The following is a 27,889-nucleotide window of genomic DNA, read 5'->3' as shown; positions in this document are numbered from 1 at the left end:
GCTCTGTTCTGTCTGCTTCTCTTGTCAGTCTAGACACTGGCAGACAATGAAACGGAGTAAAAATGTACAGCACAGAACAGCTGACAAAACCACAAGAGTGAAAAAAGATCAAGAGCGATTATTTATTTCAGCAAAAGGAAGAAAATGTGATAAAAACAAAGTTGACAGCCAATAGTGACACACACCCAACACATACACACACACACACACACACACACACACACAGACATGGGGAACAGTCATGCAGCTAATACAAATGTCTCTATGCCTTTTAGACTATATGTGTGCTTGTACGTGTGTGAATGTTTGCATGTATGAGTGTTAGTGTGGGAGGTGGCTTTTTATGGTGTGATAAAACAAGAACGTGAAACACAGAGGGGAGGTGGGAATCTGTGCTGCTGGGTTTTGCTTTGCTCTGTTTCTGAAAAACCTCTTCTGTTATCCTTTTATAAGCCCCCTTTTTTCTGTGTTGCAGTTTTCGTGGAAAAAAGGGTAAAGGGTTTTTTACTTTGTCTCTGTCTTTGCGTTTCAGTGTCTTCTCTCCCATTAGAACTTGATGGCCTTGGGTTTAATCATTCATATTGGCCTCTTGCTGCATTGAATATAAGTCTGGCTCTGCAGTAGAGGCTCTTCTGTCATGCTGGTGTTATTAGCAGTGACAGATTAGAGCAAAATTATCTTTCAACCAAAATGAATTGAAATGATTTCGATAAGGCAAGCTTAAAGTTAAAGGATCACTAAAGTCATTTCAAGTCATCCCAGCGAGGACATTGTACTAAATCTCATGGCAATCCATCCAATACTTTTTGAGACATTTCTCTCAAAACCACAAAAGTTAAACTCATGGTGGCGTTAGTCGTAGTAGGACACACCGTCTGGAAACCATGAATGTTGAGATATTTGCCAAGATAAATGAAAATGTTTGACCTGCTGTTGGCACTAGATAAAACCAAATTTACTAGAGACTTTACTAGCACAAAATTTCATGGCAATCCATCCAATAATTGTTGAGATATATCGGACTAGCGTTGGACCGACTGCCATGACTGGAGCTATATGCACAAATGAATCAACATCTGAACACTTAATTAATAAAAATGTTCAGACTTAATGCCAAGTCCTGCTTATGTTTCTGCATCAGCATTGTCACAGTTGTACAGACGTTTTATAAGGGCAACTTGTTAGCATCAGCAGATTTAGTACTGTATCCTTTTGAATTTGAGCCAGGTTTACACACTAGTTGACAATGTGTTATTACCCATAATAATAAGATAAGACTTTTTTTCTCCTCTTATTGGATACGGTGATAAGACTGAAGTCAGTGAGCATAAAATCAGGACACTCAGGCTGCCATATGCTGAGCGCTGCAGAAGAACATCGGGATTATGTTCCCAGAGGAGGAGGAGGCTTCAGATAAACAACAAAGTTTTAGTCTTAACAGAAATCTGTAAGTTGCAGAGACGAGTTGAAATAGTTAACGGAGGAGAAAATGTACCCTTTACATACCGGCCGAATGCATGTATTTGTGGCTTATATTTGCTGTCTTATATAAAATGCGTACATAAGAAAATTGTGTATCTGTGTGTGTGTGTGTATGTGTATATATATATATATATATATAAAAAATATGCCTAGTCCAGAGTATGTTGTGCGTGTACGTGGCCTTGAACATGAAAAAAGACAAACAGATTTGTGTGCAGCAAAATCCCGTCTGCTTCCTCTTCCTCCACAGGAGGCTCACTTCTTATTTTCATCACACATGGCAGCACATAAACTCAAGGTGAAATATCTTTAGCGGGGATGTAGCTGGGCCTGCAACTTCTAAAATTAAGCTTGTATAAGTAATGAATAGAGAAATAAAGTATGCTGCTCCAACACTCAGCTTGCAGGTGAGCGTTTTTTTTCTTGTGCGAAAAATAGACCTGCCTGGAAAAACAGAGGACTTCTTTTAGGAGGAGAGTCATTCTGTGTAGCCGACCGTCTCTGCTCACAATGCTTCCGCTCATTGTTGTGGCTCTAAATGTTCCTATTTGCATTTGGCAGGAACACTTGTTCTGGCTAGAGATAATCTGACAACCAATAGGCTTCGTGTGGCTGGATTTAAGTAAAATACCAAAAGAGTTACACACACTGATAAGGTGTTCAAAAGGGATTATGAAGGGACACAGTAAAACAAATTACCATATAAAATGCCATATAACATATGCATTTGCATATGTATATTATGTAAAGCAGAGTTTTGTCATCAGTATTGTAAACAACTTCTCTGATGGCTTCACTTTCCTCCAACCTCTAAGTCTGTCACTCACACTCCCTCTCCGCATTTCAACTTTTCATCCATTTTGTCAAGCTTTCTGTCATCCTCTCTGTCCAACCTACACACACACACACACACACACACACACACAGACAGCCTTCCTGCCACTATGTCCTTCACCAGGTAAGGAGATTGAGTGGTTCCAGCTGTCAACGTGACTGACGAGGCAGAGAAAAGCCCTGGATGCTGCCTCTCTCTCCTCTCATCTTTCCATACGTCAGAAGATGAGACAGATGAGCGCAGCAGCCTCAATGCGTTCCAACCAGAATATATTCACGGTGCATGCTGATGTCTCCTGCTCTCTCTAACAGGCTGGTACTTTAGTTTGATGTGAGTTCACGTCTGGTGTGTGTTGTTTATTTAGTGTATCGCCTGGACAACAACTTACAATACAAAATTGATTTGAATCGGGATGCATGAGAGTATTGGCTTCATTGTGCTTCTGGCTACACAATTTCCATATGTGCAACATTTGCAACTGTGTCTCATTTTGCAGCACTGCAGGGATATGAAATGTACTATATTTATGCGAGTATGTGTGAATATAGTGTGTTCTCGCATGCATCTGCTTTGTGTGTGTGTGTGTATATAAGCACAAGTCCTTTGTTTATTGGCGGAAGACATATTTAGATTATTTACTTAAAGGAGCACTGTGTAGGATTTAGGAGGATGTATTGGAAGAAATCGACTATAATATTCACAAGTATGTTTTAAATTAGTGTATAATCACCTGAGACTAAAACTCGGAACCCCGACCCAAGTGCAGTGTGGGGGGTCTCGCCCTGGCCGTCCTCCTCCGCCTCAGGGTAGCCAACTCATGGGGTATAGATATGTCAGTAAATTCAAGGAATAGCAGGCTTCGCTTATCCCGCGCAAATGCGCCACACAAAACTCAGATGTGGGGGGTTGAGGTCCCCAGATGATACTAATCCTGTGCGAATAGGGCTTAACAATCATGTTTGTGTTTGCTTAGAATGAGCCCTTCATATCCACATAAGTAGCGGGTACTCTTCCACCTATGTTGCACAGCCATGTTTCTACAGTAACCCCAGAACCGACAGACCAAACACTGGCTCGCAAGAGTGCTTTTCGCATTTTCACATTACCTGATGGCCACCATAGGTTCTCCTACACGCTTGGAAAGGGAGGGGTGAGTGGAGGGGTATTCAGTTGGTTGCAATCTGCAAACTCACTGCTAGATGCCACTAAATCCTCCACCCTGCCCCTTTAAGTAAAACCACCAATACAACAACGTAAAACACTCAATTGCAAAGTTCTGCATTAAGTCAAATTACAGAAGAAGTATCATCAAAATGTGCTTAAAGTATCAAAAGTACTCGTTCTGCAAAAAATATCCCCATGATATAATATCACACCTTAGGTTTTCAATGCTGATGCATACATTTTTTCAGCAGCATGTTGCTGTTTTAGTAGGTAACAAAATGTGTTTGTCCATGTCCTCTAGATCGACATATAGAAATGTTTTCTGATCGACACCACTATCGGCAGGACAACATCATTTGTCTGTGCCTAAAAAAGCCGGTTTGGTTAGGTTCAGATACAATTATGACTTGATTAGGTTTAGACACAAAACACCTCCGTTGGGTTTAGGAAGAGATCTTTATTTGGGTTGAAATAAGTACTTTGTTAAGGTTAGGGGATTTTTATTGTTATGGTTCCAATAGTCTAGCTTTGCCAGACGTTCAGATCTGGCGAGTCCACACAGAACTCCGGGATGTGAAATGGTTTATTGGCATTTCTTTAAACCAATCACAATCGTCCTGGGCTGTGCTAAGCTCCATACAGAGGCAAAATAGCCTCAGGAAGGAACTTGTTTTGGTGGATGTTCAAAAGTAGTTTTAGTCATGCAACAGAAAACTCAGAGTGGACAGATAGTCTAGCTAGCTGTCTGGATTTACCATGTCATACCATAGTCCTCATAAATCCACCAGAGTTTAAAATGCCAACACAAAGGAAGCCCAAGGCAACGGATAACCGGCCAGAATGAGTGAAATCCAGCGGAATTTCCATCGGCACCGGAGCAATCCCGGAAGTGGAACTTCAAGGATAAAGACTATCGTTACAATAATAAATATATGGTCAAGGATATGAAATGATCGTGGTCATGTGTTAAGAAAAACGTTAACTGTCAGTAGGAAGCAAGAAACAAACAGCTGTTTCCCGTGTTTAAGTCCGATGTTTTGTTGAACCATACATCCACATCGTCCTCCCCCGTGACTCCTTCTCCTTCTTTGCTCCTGGCAAAATTACTACGGCCACTAGAGGACTTGAACGTGAACATATGTAATTCTAGGGCACTTGCTGTTAATACTGATGCTGTTTTTCTTGGGAAGACAGTCTCCTTTAAATGCAGTTTTGTCCATTGGTGTCCCAACCTCGGGGCCAGGCCCCTCCAAACGGTCACAAACGAATGAGCATATTCCCCAAAACTATTCCTTTAAATATAAGAGGGAATAATTAAATGAATCATGATTTGAAATTTAGAAAGGCACATAAATATAAATTTTTAATTTATTTTTATGCCAGTATCCAGCAGCCACTAGACGTACTATATCTTCTATATATTCAAAAACAAATGATGGGCTAAATAGACAGATGTCTACACTTAAACTGTTTTGTATCTCAAAATGTATTCAACATCCAGGGCGAGTGGTTCCACTAGGAGGGAGGGTAAAATATTGATAATATTGAGCCCCAGTGCTGACTACAGCCACTGTGTAAGGGTGATGACATCTGACAGGAAGACCACTATCTGCAAGAGGTCCACTGATTGTGTCTTCAGTGTTAACTCAGTCGCTGTGGGCTGCTTCGACTTTCATTAACCTTGATTTTGCCGCATCATCACTGTGGAGGTGTGCAGCAGCAGAGATGAGCTATCAGGCTGTGTGACTACTGGGATTCAAAGGGTCTTTCCTCTGGTGGACTGCAGCCAAAGAGTTGCTGAAGAGGGCATTATGTGTAGAAAACCATATCAGCAGAAGTCATAGCAAATTAGATCCCTGAAGAAGCTGCTTACTGCCATGGTTTCTTGCTCGAGAAAGTAGTTTTGTTTCAATCTTTGACGTGGATTTTCCCATATAGAAGAAGGCTTTATTTGTAGCCAACAATAACTTATCTCAATATTCTTTCAATTTCTATATATATATATATATATATATATATATATATATATATATATATTTCTCGTACTACTCATAGAGAATTAATCAGTTCATCAAGCAGAACACAAGGGCAGACTGTAGAGCAGAAGCCTCTGCATAATTAAGCTATTTCTTTTTTCTGATGCATGCAGAGGGTAATGTATGGGGTGAATTTGCAGAATACATGCAATACAAGTGTATTTGAAATTCATCACAGTTTCTGCATCCAGGAAAAATATGACATAGTGCCAGGCGCAAGAAAAACACAGATACAACTGTCTTGACAGTTTTGCACCATTGCCATTTCTCTTTGGACTGTAAATCATTTTCATTCCAGTTCATTTAATAAGCTCTCAGCTGAAAAACCAACAGCCTGCTTCAAATTAGCATCAACAAGACTCTTTTTCTCTGTAATCATGAGGTCAAGTTGAGTAATTTTTCTTGACTGTTAGCAATCACAATAAGTACATAACCTAATTTCCTTCTTCTCTTAATTAATCTATGGCCTAACCTCCTGTTAACCTCCATGTGAACACACATTTACAGCAGTTCAGGATGAGACACTCCACTGATTTTCACTTTTTTTGTGTCGCTTTTAAAATATATTATGCTGGTTGGCGCAGTCAGTGCTACAATGTGAGTGTCTGTGTGTGCACTAAGGAGAGTGAACTGTCTACTGGGATATGTAGTAGTATGACGGTGTGGATATAAGTGTTGCATTAGGAATGAGAAGATGATGCAGAGTGTGACAGAGGCATAGAGCGTGATCCGGCGGAATTTCGGGAGGCACCGGAGCAATCCCGGAAGTGGAACGTCATGGATATAGACTATAGGAGTATTAAACCATTGGCTAAATCAGTTGTATAATGTCTTCTGTGGCCCTAGAGTAACTTTGTAAAGTCTGAGAAAATAACCCTGGTAATCAACTCGAGACATGAACATTTAGGCAGGCTGGGTCTGGGTGCCGTTTGGGAATTGTAGGATCTGCCAATTTTGAAACTTGACCCATGAATTAAGGATATATTTTACTCTGCTACATCGACAATTTAAAAAGTATTTTAGCTAACATCATGTGTTAAGTGAATCTACTTTATAACAAGATTAACAGTCTACAGCCATGTAGCTTTGCTGATGTTAAGCAGGTTTAATGTTTACCGTTTTGTTCACCATCTCAGTTTAGCATGTATTTGCTAATTAGCACTTAACACAAAGTACAGCTAAGGCCAATGTGAATGTCATAAATCAAATACCTGTGCTGTAAGTACTGGGCAGGAAAAGTCAGGCTATCAGTAGTCAGTGGGCGTCATCCTCTGGGCACCATGAATGTCTGTACAAGATTGCATGGCAATCCATTCAAGTATGATACAAAAAGGACAGACCCTTAGAGAGAGAATAAAGGCCTAAAGTATAAAATAAATAGAACAGTATCTCTCTGGAGTCAGATACATCCGTCTGAACCTCCTTTCATCAGCAGAACATATAGCTTGTCTTTGAGTTTCTGTTCTCCATGAGCAAGGTCAAACGGAAACATACATCCGCTACTCAAACACATCTGCCGCACCATCGCTCCCACAAGAACCACCATCTTGTTTTAAAGCCGAGGACAGTGGAAGCATTTCACATGCTTTCTGCATATTGTGTAATCTCCAGAGAACAGGCAGCATGTTCTTGGCCATGGCGACTGAAGAAGCTTTTGTGTAGAATGGCTAACAAACATAGCCATGGCATGTTTAAATCATGAGAGAAACACTGGATGAGTCATATGGTTGACAGTATCTCTGCCTTTTTTTCCCCTTGAGGACAAGAAGTCAAAGCCTCTGCACTTGTGCGTGACTTAAAGCATGCTAGGGGAAAGATCATTTTGAAACAATCATAACATTGATTGGTCTAGAAAATGGTCTAAAATGTAATGAACTCTTGTTCAAAAACAGGAAGAATGGGGTAATAAAGTACTATTTGAATAGTTGAATAAAGATAAAATATGCATGGAGTAACTTCACTACTTTACCAAACATGGCTAACTCTACTTTGTGAAATTCACCCTGAGCAGGCATGCAGTAATGCATGCTATGTAGTATCCTCATTGTACTTTCTATTCACCTTGTGTGATCAATCCTGTGATGGATTGGTTATGGAGATGCCAATCAATACTGCTCTTACTTGGGCGGGACAGCACAGCTCATAAATAGCTCTATTTTGCCAAAACGAAGCAAATAGACGAGAGGAAACCTGGCATAAAAGGGAAGTAGTTGTCGTTGTAATTCTGTATTTGTATATGTAATCCATACATTCTGAGCACTGGGAGTTGACTGAAGAGGACTGAGATCAATGTCGACCAGCTTATGTCTCTGAAAAGCAGAGAATCAGCCTTCAGCTCCCATGCAGGCACACTTGTTCTTTTATGGCGTGCCAGTGATCGGTGTCACAGGGTGATCAAGTAGAGGTGACTATTTTCGACTATTTTTAACATTCTTCAAACCTGTATATTTGTGTTTGAAATGAAATATATATATAAAAAAAAACAGATTTACCTTATAGTTTTAGATATTATTTTGCCAACAATTCACTAAGTGAGACTATAAAACACAATCTGTCATCACGACTGTATGGGTCGATTATGCAAGCAGCTCATACCGACCGACAATGGAATAATAAAGTTTCTTGTTAGGCAGCGACCTTTCGTGGCTGTAGAAATTAAACCAAGAGCAAATGAGGAAGTGATGTGGCAAAGTGTAAGAGTGCCAAATTCTGTGTGAGGAGGTAGGTTGGGTTAGTGAATGAGTCAAACAAACACAGTACACTCAGGAGACTGGCTTTTGTGTCCCATGTGAAACCAAAAGTCAACTGTCATTTTGAAAGTAACTGAGTTTTTCGGACCAATCCCTGATGTTTTACTAACTCCAAATAAGTATATTTGTTGCCTAAACCTACCTGATCCGGTTTCACATCGTTTACTACATGTTTAAAACTTTGCCTGTTGCATTAAATATAATAGTCACATGATTACGGTCACATTATTATGCCACCATCGTGTAAAACGTTAGTATGTGTTGTGTTCTTTGGAAATCAACCTACAGTATAATGTTGTTAAGGATGTGTTGACAAAACAAGACATGGTGCACTCAGTTTCTTGCCTCCAGCTGTAAAAGGGTAGGCTTTTATTAATCGTGTTGAATTTTAAGACTGAACGAGGACAGTCGCCCTAAAGGATTGAAGAACAAACTGCTTGCAAATACAGTACGCAAGTATATATCCAGAGACCATTATAACCACAGGCATTCCCATGCAATGTCAATGAAACATCTTTCCAGTAACAACAGAGCACAGGGTATAAAAACAGGTTGGGCTCGTGAAATATGCAAGAAAGGATTTCGAATTGAATCTCTTCAAAAGCCGATGCCCTGGGATGTGGATAAAATGGAGGGAGGTATAGAAAGAGGAAGAGGGAGAGAGACAGCAGCAGGGTAAATTGCAGCGTAGATTCATAGTTGACACACTACAAGTATACAGACAGCCCACTACTCAAAGCAGGACTTCAAGGATGGGAAATGACATTCACGACATCATTCAATGTCACAGACCGCCATTTATAAATCTAGTTGGATATCATCCCTATCTGCTAAAAGATGCGTCTATAGTACTATACTACTTTTGGAGACAAGCCTGAATTATATTCACTGGCAATGTTTTTTTTCTAATTGATCAAGTATGAGGTCCTTAGAGGTGGGACTGCGTTATTGTTTTTTGTCACAACAAGTGTCATTGTGTCATTATGCACCAATTGTAATGCCATTTAAAGACAGAAAAAAATGTATACAGTAGTAATAGTGTATTAATATATAATTGTTACTTTCAAATTGTACACAAGAGTATACAGCCACACCTAATTAGCACTAAACACAAAAACAACAGAGGATGATGGGAATAGTTTTGCAGATATTTGGTCATAAACCAAAGTTCTAGACAAAAAACAAAATGTCGACCATGATGGCGCTAAATGAAAAGTCAGGGGATCAGCACAGTTATTACAATTCAATAGTTGTTGAGATTTTTACTCAAATGTACAAAAATGTGAACATCATGGTGGCACTAGAGGAAAAGGGTTAGGGAACACCGAAGTCATGACAAAATGTCATCTTACTCCATCCAAAAGGTGTCAGATATTTCAGTGTGGACCAAAGTGGTGGACCGTTCACATACATGGATCAAGACTGACTTGAGTCTAGTCTGTAACCCTGGAAGTTTTGCGTTCTGTGAGTTTTGTTTGTTGTTCCGACTAACGAACCACCCCATTAACAAATCCTTTGATAACTAGGTATTCTTTAACACCACCCCTCACATCGCAATTACATATTCTGCTACTTTAGCACCACGGCAGCGCCACTGATTGATCAATACACAGCACAGTTACAGTCATGTGAACAAATTAGGACACCCATGCTAAAATTTACTAAAAAGAGGAATAGAAATCATCTTTTGGAAAGTGATCTTAATGCCTTAATTAAAAATATGAGGAAAAATCCAACCTTTAAGGACACCAATTTTCTTTGTGAATGAATAATGTATCGTAAATAAATAAATGTTCTTCCTTAAAATACAGGGGACATAAGTAAGTACACCCCTATGTTAAATTCCCATAGAGGCAGGCAGATTTTTATTTTTAAAGGCCAGTTATTTCATGGATCCAGGATACTATGCATCCTGATAAAGTTCCCTTGGCCTTTGGAATTAAAATAGCCCCACGTCATCACATACCGTTCACCATACCTAGAGATTGGCATGGGGTACTTTCCATAACATCATCTCTCAATGCAAATCAAACCAGCTATTAGGCTAACTGAAATAAAACCATGCCAATCTCTAGGTATGGTGAGGGGGAGGTGATGATGTGGGCATATTTTAATTGCAAAGGCCAAGGGAACTTTATCAGGATGTATAGTATCCTGGATCCATGAAATAACTGGCCTTTAAAAATAAAAATCTGCCTGCCTCTATGGGAATTTAACATAGGGGTGTACTTACTTATGCTCCCTATATTTTAAGGAAGAACATTTATTTATTTACGCTACATTATTCATTCACAAAGACAATTGGTGTCCTTAAAGATTGGATTTTTCCTCATTTTTTTAATTAAGGCATTAAGATCAATTTCCAAAATATGATTTTTTTTATTCCTCTTTTTAGTCAACTTTAGCATGGCTGTCCTAATTTGTTCACATGACTGTAGTTGTCGGGGCCATCGATTCTAACTAGCACAAACCTCAGTCAGAAAAAGGACCACTGAGTCAGGCAGATTAGACTAACAAATTTACCTAAACAACCCCTCTGCCCCTCCACCCTCGCTCTGTGATAGGGGATAGAGAGGGGAAATGGCAGTTTAAGGGGCCTTCATTTTGGTCATTTTGTTAGCATCCCCCCTCCAATTGCCTACTGGGTATTGGTTACTAACACATCCAAGTGCTTGAAGTTGCCTATGACTGTAAAACAGTTTGCACATTTGTTTAGTATGAACATTTAACATTGGCAGTTTTCATATTCAATAAAATTGAAGATTTGGAAAGCACATTTAATAATAATTGTTTGAATGACATTATTCATTGCCTGAGCACTTTCTTGTCAGGAAGACCTCACAATGCCACGCACAGTGTGTCCAGTACGTAAAGCCTGCTTTAGACTGTCATTGTCTTTTGTCTTTTCTGACGCTTCTTTCCCTTATTCTTATTCACATCTTGTTACACATAAGAGTCACAATGCTATTTTTATACTTCCTGGCAAAAGCAGCTTTTTATGGCCGCCTAACAGAGAGGCAGAAAGAAAAAGATGTGTTCAAGAACAACAATGCCTGGAGAAAGGATTTGGCTGCTGCTTTGCCTCGTTGTAAGAGGAACAAACAATTGTGCTGTCCCCCTACCCTGATGATTTCACTAGCTAATTGCCTATTATGTGGCCTGTCAGGGGAAAATAACTGTTTTTTTCCCCTTATTTGTCTTATTTTCTTTTTTGTATCTGAAAATAACAGAACAGAAAAAAACAGTTTTATCAACTCTCGGCTAAGTATTACCCAACTCTAAGCTGGCCTTCTATGATTGGTTATCTGCTCCAGGTAGGCAGGACCAGAGGTTGTTTTAAGCCACTGCGGTGTGAACATTGTTGCACGTAACTACATGCTAAAGGCAGTAAAATATGGCATTTTGCCTCCAGTGTGTTAGAATTCTCCCCAATTCCGAATCATAGTACTCCTGAAACATTTTCTGTAATGTAGTATTTGGTTTAAAAGCCTTTATCTATCTCTATTTTTGACTGTAGAAGTGCTGCTATATTCTATTAGTGTCCACTGCTAACTATAGTAGCTACATAGCTAACGGCAGTAAACAATGTCATCTTGGCTGCCAATGTTGTTAAATTCTCCCCATTTCCGGGTCGCATTAATGCTGAAACATGTCCGATTGGCTAGTGTTTGGTCCAGAAGCCTTTATCTGCGATTTTGACGGTAAAAAGTGCTGCTTCGTTCCACTACAATCTAACGTTAGCATAGTGCTAACTATTAAGTAGCTGCATGCTAACGTGAGATAGCTGTTATCTTGGCGGCCAATGCTGGTCATTTCTCCCTAAATTCCGGTCACTTTACTGCTGGGACATGTCCGGTTGTGTAGTATTTGGTTTAGAAGCCTTTTTTGAGGTGATTTTTCACGGTACAAAGTCCTGCTATATACTCCGTTGCAGTAGCTCCAGCTTCAACTAGCTAGTTAAACAAAACTGGAGCGCACTGGAGTTTAAATAATAATAATAATAATAAATTGAATTTCTATAGCGCTTTTCAAGGACTTAAAGTCACTTAGAGACAGAGCGTCTCATACAGAAGGTGCATACAGGTGCAGCTTTATTATGAGAAAAATAAAGTTGTTGTTTTTTTAACATGAAAGCATGTAAACATGTTCTAGTACAAACACAAAATACAAGTTGAAAGTGAAAGTGAAACAAAACACCTAATAAGGCCACACAACGATGTAATTCTAAACTTGAGTTCTCTTAGGAAAGAGAAGTTTGGATAACAATTATTAATTTGAAATTAAGTTTTCAAAAGCTTTAAAGAACAGATATACATTGCCAACATGTTGTAGGATAAAAACACAATAGCGAACAACCACACAGATCGTTACAGTATGAGAAAGAAAGGGAGGACGAGAAGGAACATGAAACAGTTCTTCATATTAAATTAAATCTTAATGTCCCACAAAAATCTTGAATGAACTTGAACAATAGAAGTCATCTATAGTCCTGTTCACATGTTCCACAGTCAGTAAGGCAAGACCAAACTCCTTCCACAAGATTGAACTTTTGACAAAGATTGAACTATGTACCTCACTACAGTGCTTTCTTCTACTCACTTATTAAAGAAGACGAGCCACCCACAGCAACCTCCCGGGAGCTACTTTATGTAATGTGGGCGAGCATGCACAGATAGATATTACACTTTCAAATGTATTGACATTTCTTTTGAAATTAGCAAATTTATTGTGATTAAGGTGTTTATGTAACCCAATGAGCCCTTAGTAATATTCGTGGAATTAAAGCTCCATTTATTTACAGCAGCTATATGTACTATTTTTCAAGCCATTTCATAATAGAATGCCTTAAAAATCATAGTTTCCAAGGGAAGAAAATCATCATGTAGAGCCTTCATATTTTACATCTAATTGCGCTCCAACTGTCTTCATCGTTATTAAACCAGAACAAAACAAATGTTAAGGATGACTAATATTCACTTCTGCCACCTCAAAAAGGAACAAAAAGTGATGTTACTATTTAAAGTTACATAACATAGGTAGGGTAGGAATTTGGCATAAACAGCATTACTAATCTTGAAACCTATTTTTAGTTGAGTTCAGAGAATCAATGGCGATATTTCCCCAGTAATAGAGCTTTTGCTCTATTGATTTGTCAGTCCAGTAAAAGACTGAGGGAAAATGACAAAAGGTTGAAGTTATTTTAAAACCATAACATTTGGGGCTGGAGCCACAGAAGCCATCCCCTCTCTCAGTCCCTGCATACATCTTGAGATGGTGTGCATGAGGCTTACAGTGTGCTACAAAACTACCTGTTCAGTACTAGACACCCTGGGAAGCCATGATGCTACTGTATCAGAGTTTACAGAAACACATAGCATTGATTAAAGCATTAATCTGCTGTGTTGTTTGTCCAAGTATGTTTTTCTATATACTTTTTGCCTGTGATATGTAGCTTTAGTTTCAGTCTTTTAGCATTATATCGTGCATGTAGCAATTAATGGCATACAGTATCTAAGACCCATTTGCTCTCATCATCACATTAGCCTAAACATTAAAAAGTCAGCTTGAGACGAGGTCATCCCTATGTTCCCTCACCGATTTCCCCCCAAATTAGGCCCAGGGTCCCCTTAGCTCTATGTTTCCTAATTTCTATAAAATTTTCCCTGCATCAAAATTACACACTGTGTTTCCTTAGCCCACATACACATAGGAAGCTGTGTGACTTTCATAGAGTGGTTAAATAGGTTGGGAGCTGGAAGTTGCTTAAGAATATCCATGGACTCACTGTGATATTTCAGAATGGGACGGTGAGAGGATGAAGCCTTCTCGGCAGCAGAAAAGATAGATTCACAAATGGAACAGAAAGGCTCACAGACATGTCACGGAAAATGAAAGTGAAACTGCTCAGCGTGGTGGTAGCGACAGCTGTGATATTAACATCGAACAAGATGCTGCGAATGAGAAATTCCCCAGGTGTTGAGGAATTACTTGCCTGTATGCAGGATAAAGATGAGTTCTGAGAGGATTATCGATACAGTACTAAAACTGATTGTCTAAGAGGTTATATCTAAAACAAACAGAGGAGAGACGAGTGGAGGGAATGGAAATATACCGTACCTCCAGAATGATTTAAATAGAAATGATAGAAGGCAGGATGAGATATGGAAATGGAAGATTGACTGTAGATTATAGCACTTTTGAAGAGACAACCAGTGAGAAATGCTGCAAATGTAGACACAAGTAAGGAACAAATGTACAATTTTTCATAAAGCTAAGGTCCTGACTAAACTAATGGTGACCCAATGTTTTCCTGAAATACTGCATTGATTGACTAATTTGCAGCTGCTAAGGAAACCAAAACAATGAGTTGAAACTGCAACTGTCATATTATGCAGAAACATAGTACGAAAGTAAATGTTGGGTTGATGGTAGAAACTTTAATTAACTCACGTATTGCATGTCAATTTTGCAATGGAATTTTGAATAGGGCATCAGGTTGCAACCGTTAGGTAGTTGCTGTCCACGTAGATAAACCTAGATTGGTTATAAAAGTTGTTTATTAACACTGATAACAAGTCAGGTAAAGCAATATTTTAAGGAATGTACTGGTGTCAGGGACAAAATCACTAATATAGCCTAAAGCTTCAAAATGGAAATAAATACTGGGAACAGCTAGCTAAATGCTCTGAGCAAGAAAATACAACACATCTTTGTGGAGCCATTTTTTTCCACATTAACTGAAACCGAGCTTGTCGTACACGACAAGAAAAGGCAGTTCTGATTCATGACTTCATAATTACATAACCATAATGAGTAGAAACATACCGTCTTCTTCAGCTAAAAGCTAACACTCCCCTCGTCACGATGATGTCTTTGGTGTCTTTATAGCACTCACAGGAGATGTTTTATCCAGCCTGGAAATCCAGAGCTTTTCGGGGTCTTTGTGCAATAAATCCAAACCCTTACATCCAAGATTGATAAACTTTATGTCCATACTTTATGAATTTTCGGCCGTTTATCACCGCTAGCTTTGATGCTAACACCATTTTGACTTCCCCATGATTCTTCTTTTTCTTCTTCTTCTTCTTCTTCTTCTTTATGGTTTATTGGCAGCAAGGGGGTAAGTGAACGTCTGGAAAGCGTAGGTCCTATGGCGCCATTTTGATGCTACCTAGCGCTCACCCACCATTAGCATTCCATTGACTGCCATTCATTTTGACGTCACTTTGACAGTGAATAACTTTACATCTGAAGCGTTTAAAGACTGTGTTTGTCCATTGTTTATTTTTTAAGAAACACAACAATGTATAAAAGGCTCCATTACCTTGTATCTCACGTTATGGCTCCGTAGCAGACGTTTTTGTAGAAATAGACTAACGATTGTGTCATAACACTGCGACTTACTGTCGCATAGTAGAGGAATTACCGTATAGTACAGGAGAAGCTCGCAGGCAGTTTCGACTTACATTAGCTGTTTAAGTTTAATTACTAATGTTAACTAGCATTTTAGTTAGCAATAATTAGCCTGTGCCCATGTTATCTCCTTACATATACCTACGCTCTCCATCTCTGCAAGATTGGGAATGATTGAGATTTCTCTTGGCACAGCTACCAAAAGACTTACAATTTTCAGACAGGTTGCTCACGTCACATTTACGTCGTCTCTCTCAGTTGGAGGCTGCGCAGTAACACTCAGCGCTCACCAGAAAAGTGCTTTTAATATCCTTCACTGGTCTCCGTCCAGAGCAACGGGATCTGTTGGTCCATTCTTATATACTGTCTATGATTGGCAGTTGGCAAACCCAACTTAAAGGTGCATTACCGCCACCAACTGGACTGGAGTGTGAACGAGAGATAAATGCAGAAAAAAAAAACTAAATTCTCTTTACTAAATCAATTTCTTTTAGAAACTTAATCATATTGTGATATACCTTGCCTGCTATTTTCCCCAAAAGCCGTGACAATGAGAAGGTGTGGAAGTCTGCCTTACGATGTGTCTGAAAAAGGTGCTCTTCTGGGTATTATATTTCTTGCAATGAATTACAATGTGTTTAACAGTTTCTGGCTGTTCCCATGATGCTCTGGCAGATCATTCTGACCAATCAAAAGCTTGTTTATGTCTTGTCAACAAAATCCAAGGTCCTATATAGTGAAGAGGAATCACCCCAGAATAGTATCTATATTACCAAAAACCGTCTATACATAACCGTTCTAAACCATTCTAAAGAGAAACATGGCATTACTGTTTTGAGTTTTGGCATATGTCTGGGCCATTTTTGAAGAAATGTAAATAGTTTTTCCACTGTATGTTATAATGTTCATTATAATGATGACTCCCAAGACATAGAAGAACTGTTCTAAACAACAAAAATGCTGGTTTAGCGTTGCTGTGTGTGTGATATCAATAAATATGGCATTACTATTTGGGTATTGGCATAAGTGAATGTCATGAAGGCGTCTGGACCATAAGTTGTCAAAAATACCTTACCTAAGACTTAATGCTCATGAACACAGCGAAGTCGGAAGAATGACTTCCCAACTTGCGAAATGGGACCATCTGAGGAGCATATGAATGCAAATATACTGATAAAATACAAACCCTGGTCTCTAATATCATTATGCCCACTAACCCTTTTATTTTGCTGTGCTATAACATCACACTACTTCCTGCTTCAGCACACAAGACATTTAAACAACAAACGACTGCTGTCGATTTCTCTGGAGGAGACAGTCTCCAAATTATGTCCACAGACTTACAGTGTGAAGCAATTAATTTCCGTTCATACAGGGTTTATTTGTCACCAGTGCTAAGCGATACAAAAGAAAAAATCGTGAGAGTAGGTTGTTTATTGTGACGACGGAGCCGAGGCAGAAAAGGCATGGTCTGGCATCGTGCTCACTACTCACCCGTTGGCACGTTCTCCATTATCTGTTAGTATTCTCCTCACACACACACACACACACACACACACACACACACACACACACACATGCACACACTCATATACTCCAAATCAGTCTCCCCTCATCGGTGAAATTGCTTTCAAGGGAAGGGTAAAAAATAATGTTTCACTGTGTTCATTCTACAGCAAAAAAATAAAGTTAAGCCAGGAGGTGGGCAGCGTTGTGTTTCCATTGACTCTCCACTAAAAAGTAAATTTAAAAGGAGTAAATTCGATTACATCTCAGTGAAATGTGAAAGGTTTTTCTTCCAGAGTGAGAGCCCGTCCACGCCCTTCACGTTTAATCTTTTCTCTGACATCGGTCCTCTTTGGAGGTGATGTGGGCCGCTACCAGTGTGGTTGGCAATGTCAAAGCAGGTCTATCTCATAATGGGCTTAGTGGGCTACTGTAGAAGCAAACCAATGGTGCGTTTTATGCTTACCAAATGGGGTGAAAGAGTGGAATCAAAAAGAGAAGGTTACCTGGTCTCCAATAGTAAGTCTGACTTTACCAACAATGCAATGCCCTTAACACTATAGTGTCAAAACTAAATTCTACGAGAAGCTACATTAACTTTGAATGATCATGAGTCACTGAGACTGAGACACTGTTTTCAGCTTCTTTTTCTTTCTTTTTGTTCAAGGTCTCTTAAAATCTTGAAGGTTTCTGCATTGTTTTGTTGAACATAAAAGTGGAAAGAATTATTTATTTTTCAGACTGGAACCGCTGTGTCTCTTTAAACAAGTAACTCGTTTTGACCACCCATCACCTCTTCAAAACAATGCTTGAACTGACAGGGAATGACACAGCTTGACATACAAACTGCAAAGATGACTCACACACACAGTTGAAGTCATGGTAACGGCTGCACACTGTGCTCAAAAGCATGACAAAGTAAAAAGGGATGCTCTATGAAACATTTCTTTTCATCAGCGTTCAGTCTGAAAGTGGCTCGTTCATTTTAGTGAAATGTGGAAACACAAAAAGCTAATTATTTAGCAGATATGTCTTCCTTTTAATGAATACATAACTCCTCATTTCTAATACTAACCACACATTATTAAAACAAAAAGATATAAATCGTACATAAGGAAGTTAGTGTGTCTTTTTACTGGATGCAAGTATCTACATCATTAAATCTCCCTCTCCAATCTAAACCTCAACCTTTCTCCCTTCACTCCCCCTCACTCGCCTCCTTGTCATTCCCCGTCTCTCATTAAAGTGAGCGAGGCGACTGCAGCTTCAGGTCGCCCTGTCAGCAGTTTTTCGTATCCTCCTCCACCTCCTCCTCTCCACTCATTTCCTTGTTGATCTACTGTCGTGAGGCTGTCGGAGAGCTGTCAGGACAAGGACTCTACCTGGTGATGTATGCTGAACCTGACAGTGTCACCCACACCCGGGACACCTAATGTCCCTTCACAGGGAACAGTAGGGAACAACCTGTACCCTTTGGATCGCTACTTGGTTCAGTGTGTGCGTGACTTGGAGGTGAGGCAGGTGTGTAGAATACATGCAACACACATTTCCCCCTTTCTGTCTCTGTTAATACCTACCCTCTGTATGTGAATCTCTCACTCTCTCATGCTCCTGCAGGTTTTTATTCATATGTTGTACTTGCTTGTGGCGTGAATTCATTTAAACACACAGTAATGATCTGGCACCAACAGGAAACCCAGATGTACAAAATTGCACCTAGCTGCGCACAAAATTGCACCTAGCTGCGCAAAGGCAATACACAATCATGGCTGCGTTGGAGTGGAGCTCTGAGATTCAGCCATCAAAGATTTGACACACCAGCCGAAAACCCTAGCTTTTTTTTAAAGTGGAGGCATCATACCTCGTCTGAGATATAGTTATAGAAAAGTATAAAATATGTTATGAAATATAGTATTAGGCTTATTAATAAGGATGTTGCAATCAAGTTTTTTTTTTTGGCTCAGATACATAGGGTTAAATATGTAGCTGAACCATTGAAATAACAAAATGTGCCTTCTAAATTTGGCACACTTTATTTTTCACAAGATAGGCTACTTTGTCCAAATACTGAAGGTCAAACTATAAAGTTGATAACCTCAAGTTATTGATATGAATAAAAGTTTAACTGGGAGAATGCGTGAGTGTTTCCTCTTCAACAATCTTTGGCTGAGTACATACATTGACTTGCAGAGAGCACACAAACCAGCAGATACGTTTTCATTTTGGACTGTCATCAACATACTCACAGAATTAACGCTCTGATTGATAACGGCTGATTCATCAATCACATTGTACTTTTGCTTCGCAGTAATTAATTAGAGCAGCAAATCCGAATGTCAGGGGGAAATTAGGGTTGTGAAAACGAACCCATAGGCTATAAACCAGAGAGTCAGATATTTGGCTATAGTCATACACAACCACAGAATCAACTCAAATTCATCAAGAAATTTAGAAAAACATGTCTGTTAAGTAAAGTTAACAAGAGTAGCGGTCAACACAAGGCATGTAATATTAGCATTAGCAGCTATTGCTACTTCCAATTGAGCTACTCCTCATATTTACTGAAGCCATGTGCTGTTTTATTTACAAGGGCATTATAAATCACACATTATTTTTCAGAAGGATGTCACACAAAAAAACACTCAGCACTTAAAAGGTCAGCCAGAGCCTCAGATTTTCTAAGCTCTTAGTATCTCTTCTGTTAGCTGCCGCCAAAATGAAGCAGATTGTTAATTCTACCCTCCATTTGAACCCACATGAGATTTACAGCTCACACTATGCCCTCTTTACTACCTCTGCAGCGGATGGGTAAGGCAGCTGAGGGCACCAGATGCCTGCTTTTCGGCCATTTGGCTCTAGTTTTCTCTCCACAGTAAGGCGTGCTGTAACACATTTGCACTGGCTGACATGATGAGGGTGAAAGGGATGGTCATTGGGCTCAAATTTTAAAACTGCAATCATTGACTTCTTTACTGTGACTAGATTACACAGAGGATGAAAATTTGGGCTGACGGCCAAAAGCAGAAAGGTCAGGACAAAATGTGCAGCAGGCATGTGGACAGACAGATGTTTCTGACTGGCATGACTTATGTTTCTCATTAGCACCCCCTGCTGTCCTGAGGGGGGTTATTTTGTCCATTTGTGGAGTTGCAGGCAATTGACAGTGGGACAGCTACACACAAAGAACTGAAACACAAACACACTCATCCCAGGACATTACGCTCTTTTTTCTTGACTCACACTCTCTTTTGCATACACAAACACTCACCTACACACACAAAGGGGACATGTTATTGCAGCACGGTCAGGACAGAGTTGAGCTATTGACTGGCCTACAGAGCGTGACTATGGGTATTCTGGGACCCATGAGATGATGGAGACTAATAGGATGGCAGACCATTAAAGACGGTCAGAGAAAGGAACAATGGAGGGGAAAGGGAGAGCATTAATACTAGCTTGGCACATAGGGTGTGCTTGTGTGCGTGTGCGTGTATGTGTGTGTGTGTGTGTGTGTGTGTGTGTGTGTGTGTGTGTGTGTGTGTGTGAGAGGGAATAAGTGAGATGGCGAGAAAGAGGGATGCTTATTGTAGGTCAACGTACCTATATATTATACACTGTGCTCGAAATGTTTATTATCTGAAATCACAGGTGCCGGTTGTAGCCAGGACATTCATCTGAGCTGTTTCAAAAGATCAAAGATCTGTATTCAGGCTGAGAATAAAGTGAGCCATAATCTGAATTGAACTTGTAATGATCATCTAATTTTTCTCTGGAAAATGAAAAACATTACGGGAAAATGTGCATTTATTGTTTAATTTCTTGCAGTGACTCTGCTAGCACAGAATGGTTATTACTGCATAGCAAGCCTTCCTGCAACATATTTCAATGGATATTATGGCAGTAGCTTTGCCTCCAGGGACAAGTGAGTTGGTGACCAAAACCATTGTTTAACATGGTGCAGTAAGGGATAAAAATGTATCAGAAACCCCCAAAAAGAGTTAGAAAAACTGCTTGCATTAGGCATTCCATGTTCTTTTCTCTGCCTGCCTCTGCAGAAAATCAAAAATCATTATGGTTTTGTTATTACTTCCAGCAGCACATTTCAGTGGCAGTAGCTGTGCCTCCAGAGACCAAAACCATTGTTTAACATGGTGCAGTGTTGGATATAAATGATCAAAAAACCCAAACGGTCAGAAAAACTGCATACATTAGGCATTATATACATTGCAGAAAATCTAATCATTGTGCTTATACTTTAAAATATAGTATTCATAATACTACAATAATACTATTCATAATAGTAGGAATACTACCAACTTGTACATAAAGATTTATTTATAAACAACAGATGCCGAGATATCCTGACTTTAGTCCCTAATGTGGTTTAAGCTTCAAAAACACCTACCTTTCCCGTGATGCAACTCGTTAGCAATTATTTTCGATTAGACCTTCCCTGCCTGGTAAAAACCCAAATCTTTTAAATTCCACCACAATCTTTTAAATTGCAACACAGCCTTTCTGTTGTAAGTTTGTGGCCAAGATAACCCTGATGATAATGACATCATTAGGGGTTGACAAAGCTCAGAGCCACAGTTTTCACAGGCTGAGTAGCAGCATGTGAAATCGGTGGTGTGCCACTTTAAATATTGTATTATGCTACATTACTATCATCAGCTTGCAGTTTGTCTGTGTCAAAGAAGATCTAAGTACCAGGCCCTGACATTTATACGGAGGCTGAAACTTAAAAGACTGCTGATTCTGAGACACACTAAGATGCTGCAGCAAAGTCATCAAAATGTTGTGCTTTATTAAATCTCCTCTGCAATAAAACCCTCCACTTGCTTCACAATGCTGAGATAAGCTGCAGAACGGAAAGAGGAGAAGCTCTCCGATCTGAACATTTGACGCTCACCACTGTTCTGCTGGAGAGAGGGCTGACGTGACACTGTGCAGGAATGCGGCAGAGCAGTGTATAAATAAGGTGGTGTTCCTTATGTCTGCCTAATCAAGGTCTAAATGCATCAAAAAACGGTGAATTGTGTCTATGATCATGCAACTGAGCATGAGCAAATTTGGTATCACTGTGGTTAGTGTCTTGCATAAAGCACGCCTTAAGGTGAAAATAAATTAGTCAGAGCATCACTTTAATTAGAAATTACTCCAAGCACTCACAGTCTTTAAAGCTCCTTTCATTCATCCACAATGCCACTGAGTGCTGATTTAAATTTTCGGGTGAATTTAGGCTACCCAAAACCCAGAGGATGTGTTTAAAAAGGAATAAGCTAGAACAAAAACCAACAGCTGAATGGACGGACCCCTGAGGAGAATGACACATGAGTGCTCCTCTGATTGGCTAAGAGACAAACCCCTTGAGCCAATAGGAAGATGACAACAGAAAAACAGGGGGAAAAAACATAAGGCTTACTGATGGAGCTGCAATTTTCACAATAACGGAGGACAAAAAAAAAAAATCATACATGTGCACATAACACTCAGACACGCCTAACTCCTAACAGAAAGTCTCCGGATGTTGTGCCGTATCTTCCCGCTGTGCCCTCTGTTCCCATGACAACAGAACAGCAAGCCGACAAGGTCACTTTCTCCAGCTGAGGCAGCATGATAGCATGCAACAGAGAGAGACACAGGCAGAGGGAGATTATGGGGTGAAGAGGTCAGAGAAATTTGGTGAACTGTGATTTAGAATATCACACTTGCACAGGTGAGACTAATGCTGGGTGTCTGCTGGCGTGAGGACAAAAGCAGACATGATCTTGCACTTTAAGTTTGGCCGTGTGTGTGTGTGTGTGTGTGTGTGTGTGTGTGTGTGTGTGTGTGTGCGTGTGTGTGTTTGTGTGTGTGGCCACAGCACATTTCATCAAAGGCAAGTCCCCCTGAACGACTAAAAATAGCTTCAGGCACACTTTACCATCATGTCCCTGAACATCCTCCAACAGAACGGATCAATCATTATACAGTATATCAGTTCCTCCATCTGTCTCAATGCATCATGGTGCCTGTAGTTCTCCCCAACAGAGACAGAACCTCTATTTGTCTCTGTTGCTCCTACCCAAAGTGACAAAGCATTTCCAGCTGTGTCCTTATTCATCCCATGTCACCTTTCCATTTGGCAGACAGCATGATTCCACTAATTAGTGCAGTTTTTTATTAATTCCAGCGATTAATTAGAGAAAAAGGTGTCTTGGCGAGACAACACAGCTGTATACTCTTATACAAGCAGAGGTGAATTAATTTCCTGCAGAAACACTGTCATTCTCCCCACTGTGATCTCTCAAGGTGTTCATCTTAAACACTCATGCCATCGGCTTCTTATTCGTGTATATCATGATCAAGGACGTTTTTGAGGTGCAGATAAAAATTATGAAACAAGCCTCCTAAAATCAAATCTGGCAATTACCCAAATGTGTTGTCCTTTTTTTTATACTTCTATAAAGTAATATGCTTTACCAGGTGCAGTGTGTAAAATTGCCTTTCCTCTAATTTAGTATTCTTTATAGCCTATCATAAAAGATAAGGTTGTAAACTTTAATTATACTCCGGGTTAAAAAGTTCAGATCACCACTAATTTATTCTGATTAGACAAATCCAAATTAACCTACAAATCCTACTTTTAACTTTTGAATGAATGGTTTTACAATCCATTACTCCAAAAATAGTGATGCAATTCATTAGTTCATTAAGATTATCTGATTAAAAAAAAGTATAAGATGCTCATGAACTTGAAAACTATTTTTTCCTCTCTGACAAGTTAAATCATTATGGCAGATTTTGTGAGCCAATTGCTGGTGTGTGTGTGTGTGTGTGTGTGTGTGTGTGTGTGTGTGTGTGTGTGTGTGTGTGTGTGCAGGTCATTTGTCAGGATCACAGCGGGAGGACTGATTTCAAAGGGGTTTTAGATAGTGAGCAAGATGTCAGTCTTTCTGTGCAGACGGTGAGCTGGCGGGGGAAAGCGGTCAGTTTGGCAGCTGAATCGTCGACAGACTCAAGGATCATGCCAAAAATATGTGATGTCACCTGCCAGAGGCTAACTGGTCAGTTTATATTTAACTCACTGAACAAAGAGTGTTTACTATCCTATCAGCTCCGTCATTATGTGGATGACTCAGCCATCAAGGGATATGTTGCCTACTTAAACTATTTACTTGAATTCATTTTGTGAAGTACCATGGAAGCTTGTATACACAGCAGACTTTCAGTGTTTGTGTTTGTCTTTCTGCTAAAAAAGTTCAGATTGAAGACATCATTCTCTGTGTCTGGGATGCTTTTCCAGCAATGTGCTCCTATTTATAAGATGTCTGTTGTGGTTGCTTTCACAATTTTTGGGCTTTATTTGTTTCTACATGTGGAGCACTATAGCTCACTCACTCATACACTCATATACCAATTCATTTAAATTCAGCAGGATGCAGATTCTCTATAAGGGGAGCTGTCCAGTTATTGTTTAACTTGCAGGAAATGAAATAATAAATTAATTAATAATTGCCACAGCAGTTTAGACCTGTAAATGCCACTGGTAATGAATCTGCACTCCTTTGCAAATTGTTTGTTTCTTTGTGACTGAGGGACTATACTGACAGGGCTAGTTGGTGAACTGCTGTCTGATGAGCTAGCCACTAACTTTTCACTCTACTGTTGTGTTTACGCCCCCCTGTCACAACTTTCATAGTACTCATTCTGTTGTCTGCTCTGTGTTTTTCCGTGCCTGCCACTAACTCTCATATCATTGCAGATCCAGCCACTCCCTATTACACTGCAGTGACCCCTTTCCCGCCGTTTCCATCACCTGACATTCTCCGCCCACTTCCTCACCTGTTTCCTATTTCCCCCATTAGTCCTGCAGAATATCTACCTAGCCATTTCCACTCACTCCTTGCAGATTGTCTAGTTTGCATCCGCCCTAGCGTTCCACACTTTGTTTCTGCCTGCCTCACACAGGCATTAAAGACTCTCTGCCTAACCCCTGTAGAATATATTCTGTAGAATAGTAAAAGGCCTTAAGTCATGAACTGACCTTGCTCTCTCTGTTCCCAAGACCTGTGAGTGATCAAATGCAGAGTGTGCTGGAACAGAATGCACCCAGAAAAGTAACTAACATTGTAACAAACATATCTCCAGACAAGAGACACAGAGAGAACAAAGGTGTAGTCATGTGTTTGCGCGAATCTTCAGTGGGAAAACCAGAGGCTGAGACCAGTTGCACTGATAACAGCCAAATGCATCACAGGAGGGGGGCCCAAGAAAGAATAAGAAAGAAAGGGCAAGATAGGTCGGGGATTCGGACTCCCGGAAAGACTGTTGGCGGTAGGGCGAGAGAGGATTGTCTTGAAGGAAGTCTGATTCCTTATGCATAAGCTTTAACTACTTGCAATATTGTCACTAAAGATGATTGACTTCAACTAGAGGACTCTTGTAAGTTATTTCTGGCCTACCATTAAACAAACACGAAGGTTAAAGGTGCAGTCTGAGACAACTTGAATTGATCCTAAATCGACCCTGGCCACTGGGGCCAGGCCTGAACCGGCACCAGAACCATACAATCTTCACCCCTACCTGTATAGGTTTGCCTGTATTGACTGATTAACTGGTTTTGACCCTTACCTGCTTTTTGACCTTAGTAAACAAGAACTGTTATCTTACTCCAATGGTCTGTCTTTGTGACGTGCTTTTGAATTCAAGCTTGTTGTGCTTCGGAGCCATTACACCCTCTGCATTTTGTTTGGCATTTACATCATTTTGTTCACTTAAATAATGGCTGAAGAGGGAAAATAAAGCTGTCCAATCTAACAAGCTTGCTAACGTTCAGGTAGTTAAATAGTAGACTGGATAGAATTAAAGTGAATGGTGCAACACAGCTAATAAGCTACGATGGCTTCCACCATTTTGGACAATCCTCTCAAAGGTCAGCCCTGTAAAGGCAGCTTGCTTTTGGTTATTTATTTTGACCCCATGGGCAAATGCACTAATCTCACTAATTACATTGGAATAAATTGAAGTCACTGCCAATTTTAAATACTGGTGTGACCAGGCCTTAAAGTTGCCACTGGTTGGACTTGAAGTTTGCATCCAGAACTGCAGTTTCCAACCAGCTGGGCTTCAGCTCTGCTCTTGGGTTATATTTTTATTTATTTATTGGAAATATAGAGTGATAGTGCAAACAACTGTTTCTGAATTACACTATTTATATAACAGTAGGTCTGATACTATTTACCGAATAATTGCTCTACAGCATCACTAATATTATCACTATACATTTACTATATATGGCAGTAATGTGCCCTTTGTCTGGGGCATTTCTGCTGCATTGTGTTTTATCAGAGCCAGATATTGCACAAGGGACCTTTTACATTTTAAGTGACATCTCTAACCAACCCTAGCCAACGATTTATTGGCTACTTAACTGGACAAGATAGCTGAGAATGCAGCTACACTCTAACTGATCTGCTGGAAGAAGCTCTGCCTCACAGTGTTCAAACATGTTTACACTATAGACTCTAAAACTAGCGTACTGGTTTTGTGGACTGACGTTATGAAGCCTCAAGTTTGACAATTTAGCAGTCACCATCTTGGTTTTTTAAACCAGATGTGACAATATTTAGACGAGAGGGGGGAGTTGGGAAACCAGTGTTGTTTATGGTTGCAATGGCGCTAAAAAACGCCCTTCTTCAACCCTTCTGAAGCAAGTCATCCAGTGGAGATTTATCGCCGGGTAAACACGGAACTCGCACCATGTATCTGCATGTACGGCAGTTCACAGAAAATTGGCAAACTTACCCTTAAAGGCACATTGTGTAGGAATTTCTCCCATCTAGGGGTGAAATTGTATTTTGCATTCAAACGAATAGTGCTCTCTAGCGCCTCCGCGTTTTCAAATGTGTATTGCAACTACGGTAGCCATTATGTATCAAGAAGCTATTACAACATGTCTTCCTATTTTTGCCTGTGGCTCGGCATAAGTATGATCCTCCATTATGAACTAAAGTGCAGTGCAGGCTTTCAAATTTGCTGGGGCAGTGACAAGCACCTCTCACTGATCTCTTTCTCTGTTTCAGCTGGTTTCAGTCACGTGACGCTGGCTCTGAACGAAAATGCATTGTGAATTAGCTAGACAGGTAGGCTAGTGCTTTATATCCCTCTCAGCAATTGTAGTTTTTCAAAATGGCGGAACGACATGGAAGCCTCCTTGGACTTGCCCATCCAATGTAAATACAGATAAGAAATTCTTCGCTTACGAGGATAAGTCAGATCATTGGCAGAGGTAATTTTACACCAATGAGAACATATTTATGAATGAAGACATTGATTTTAGCTAATAAAATACTTAAAACACTACACAGTGTACATTTAAATCAGCAGCTAACGCTAGCGGTAGCTCACTACCTTGGTTGGCAGAACACTGAAGAAGACATTTTTAGGCAACCGAAATCTTCAAATTAACTTAGATGAAGTGAAGTTAGTTTCTAAAGTGGGAGTTCATAGGCAACAGTTTCGCTGTAACACTTTGGATGTGATCCCAAACACTTCAGTCAACCTCACACAGTGGCATCAAACTCTGAACATAAATTTGTGTATCGGAAAGGTTATCACGAGCAAGCAGATACTATTTTGTGCTTGTGTTTTCTTCGTCCTAGTGTCCACAGTTTGTGAAACTCTGGCAGTCAATGAATAAGTGTGTGTGAATGATATAT

The 27,889-nt window shown here is 39.9% G+C and overlaps 1 protein-coding gene across 1 annotated transcript in view; it reads right to left on the bottom strand.

Moving 5' to 3' along the window:
* Positions 1–27,889, bottom strand: part of LOC144512453 (uncharacterized) — a 55,485-nt gene that overhangs the window by 591 nt on the left and 27,005 nt on the right. The gene's annotated exons all lie outside the window — the stretch shown is intronic.

Source organism: Sander vitreus, chromosome 23 (genome assembly GCF_031162955.1).
Source record: "Sander vitreus isolate 19-12246 chromosome 23, sanVit1, whole genome shotgun sequence".
Taxonomy (NCBI): Eukaryota; Metazoa; Chordata; class Actinopteri; order Perciformes; family Percidae; genus Sander; species Sander vitreus.
Note: the sequence above shows the minus strand (reverse complement) of the source record. Positions and strands in the feature narration are given on the sequence as shown.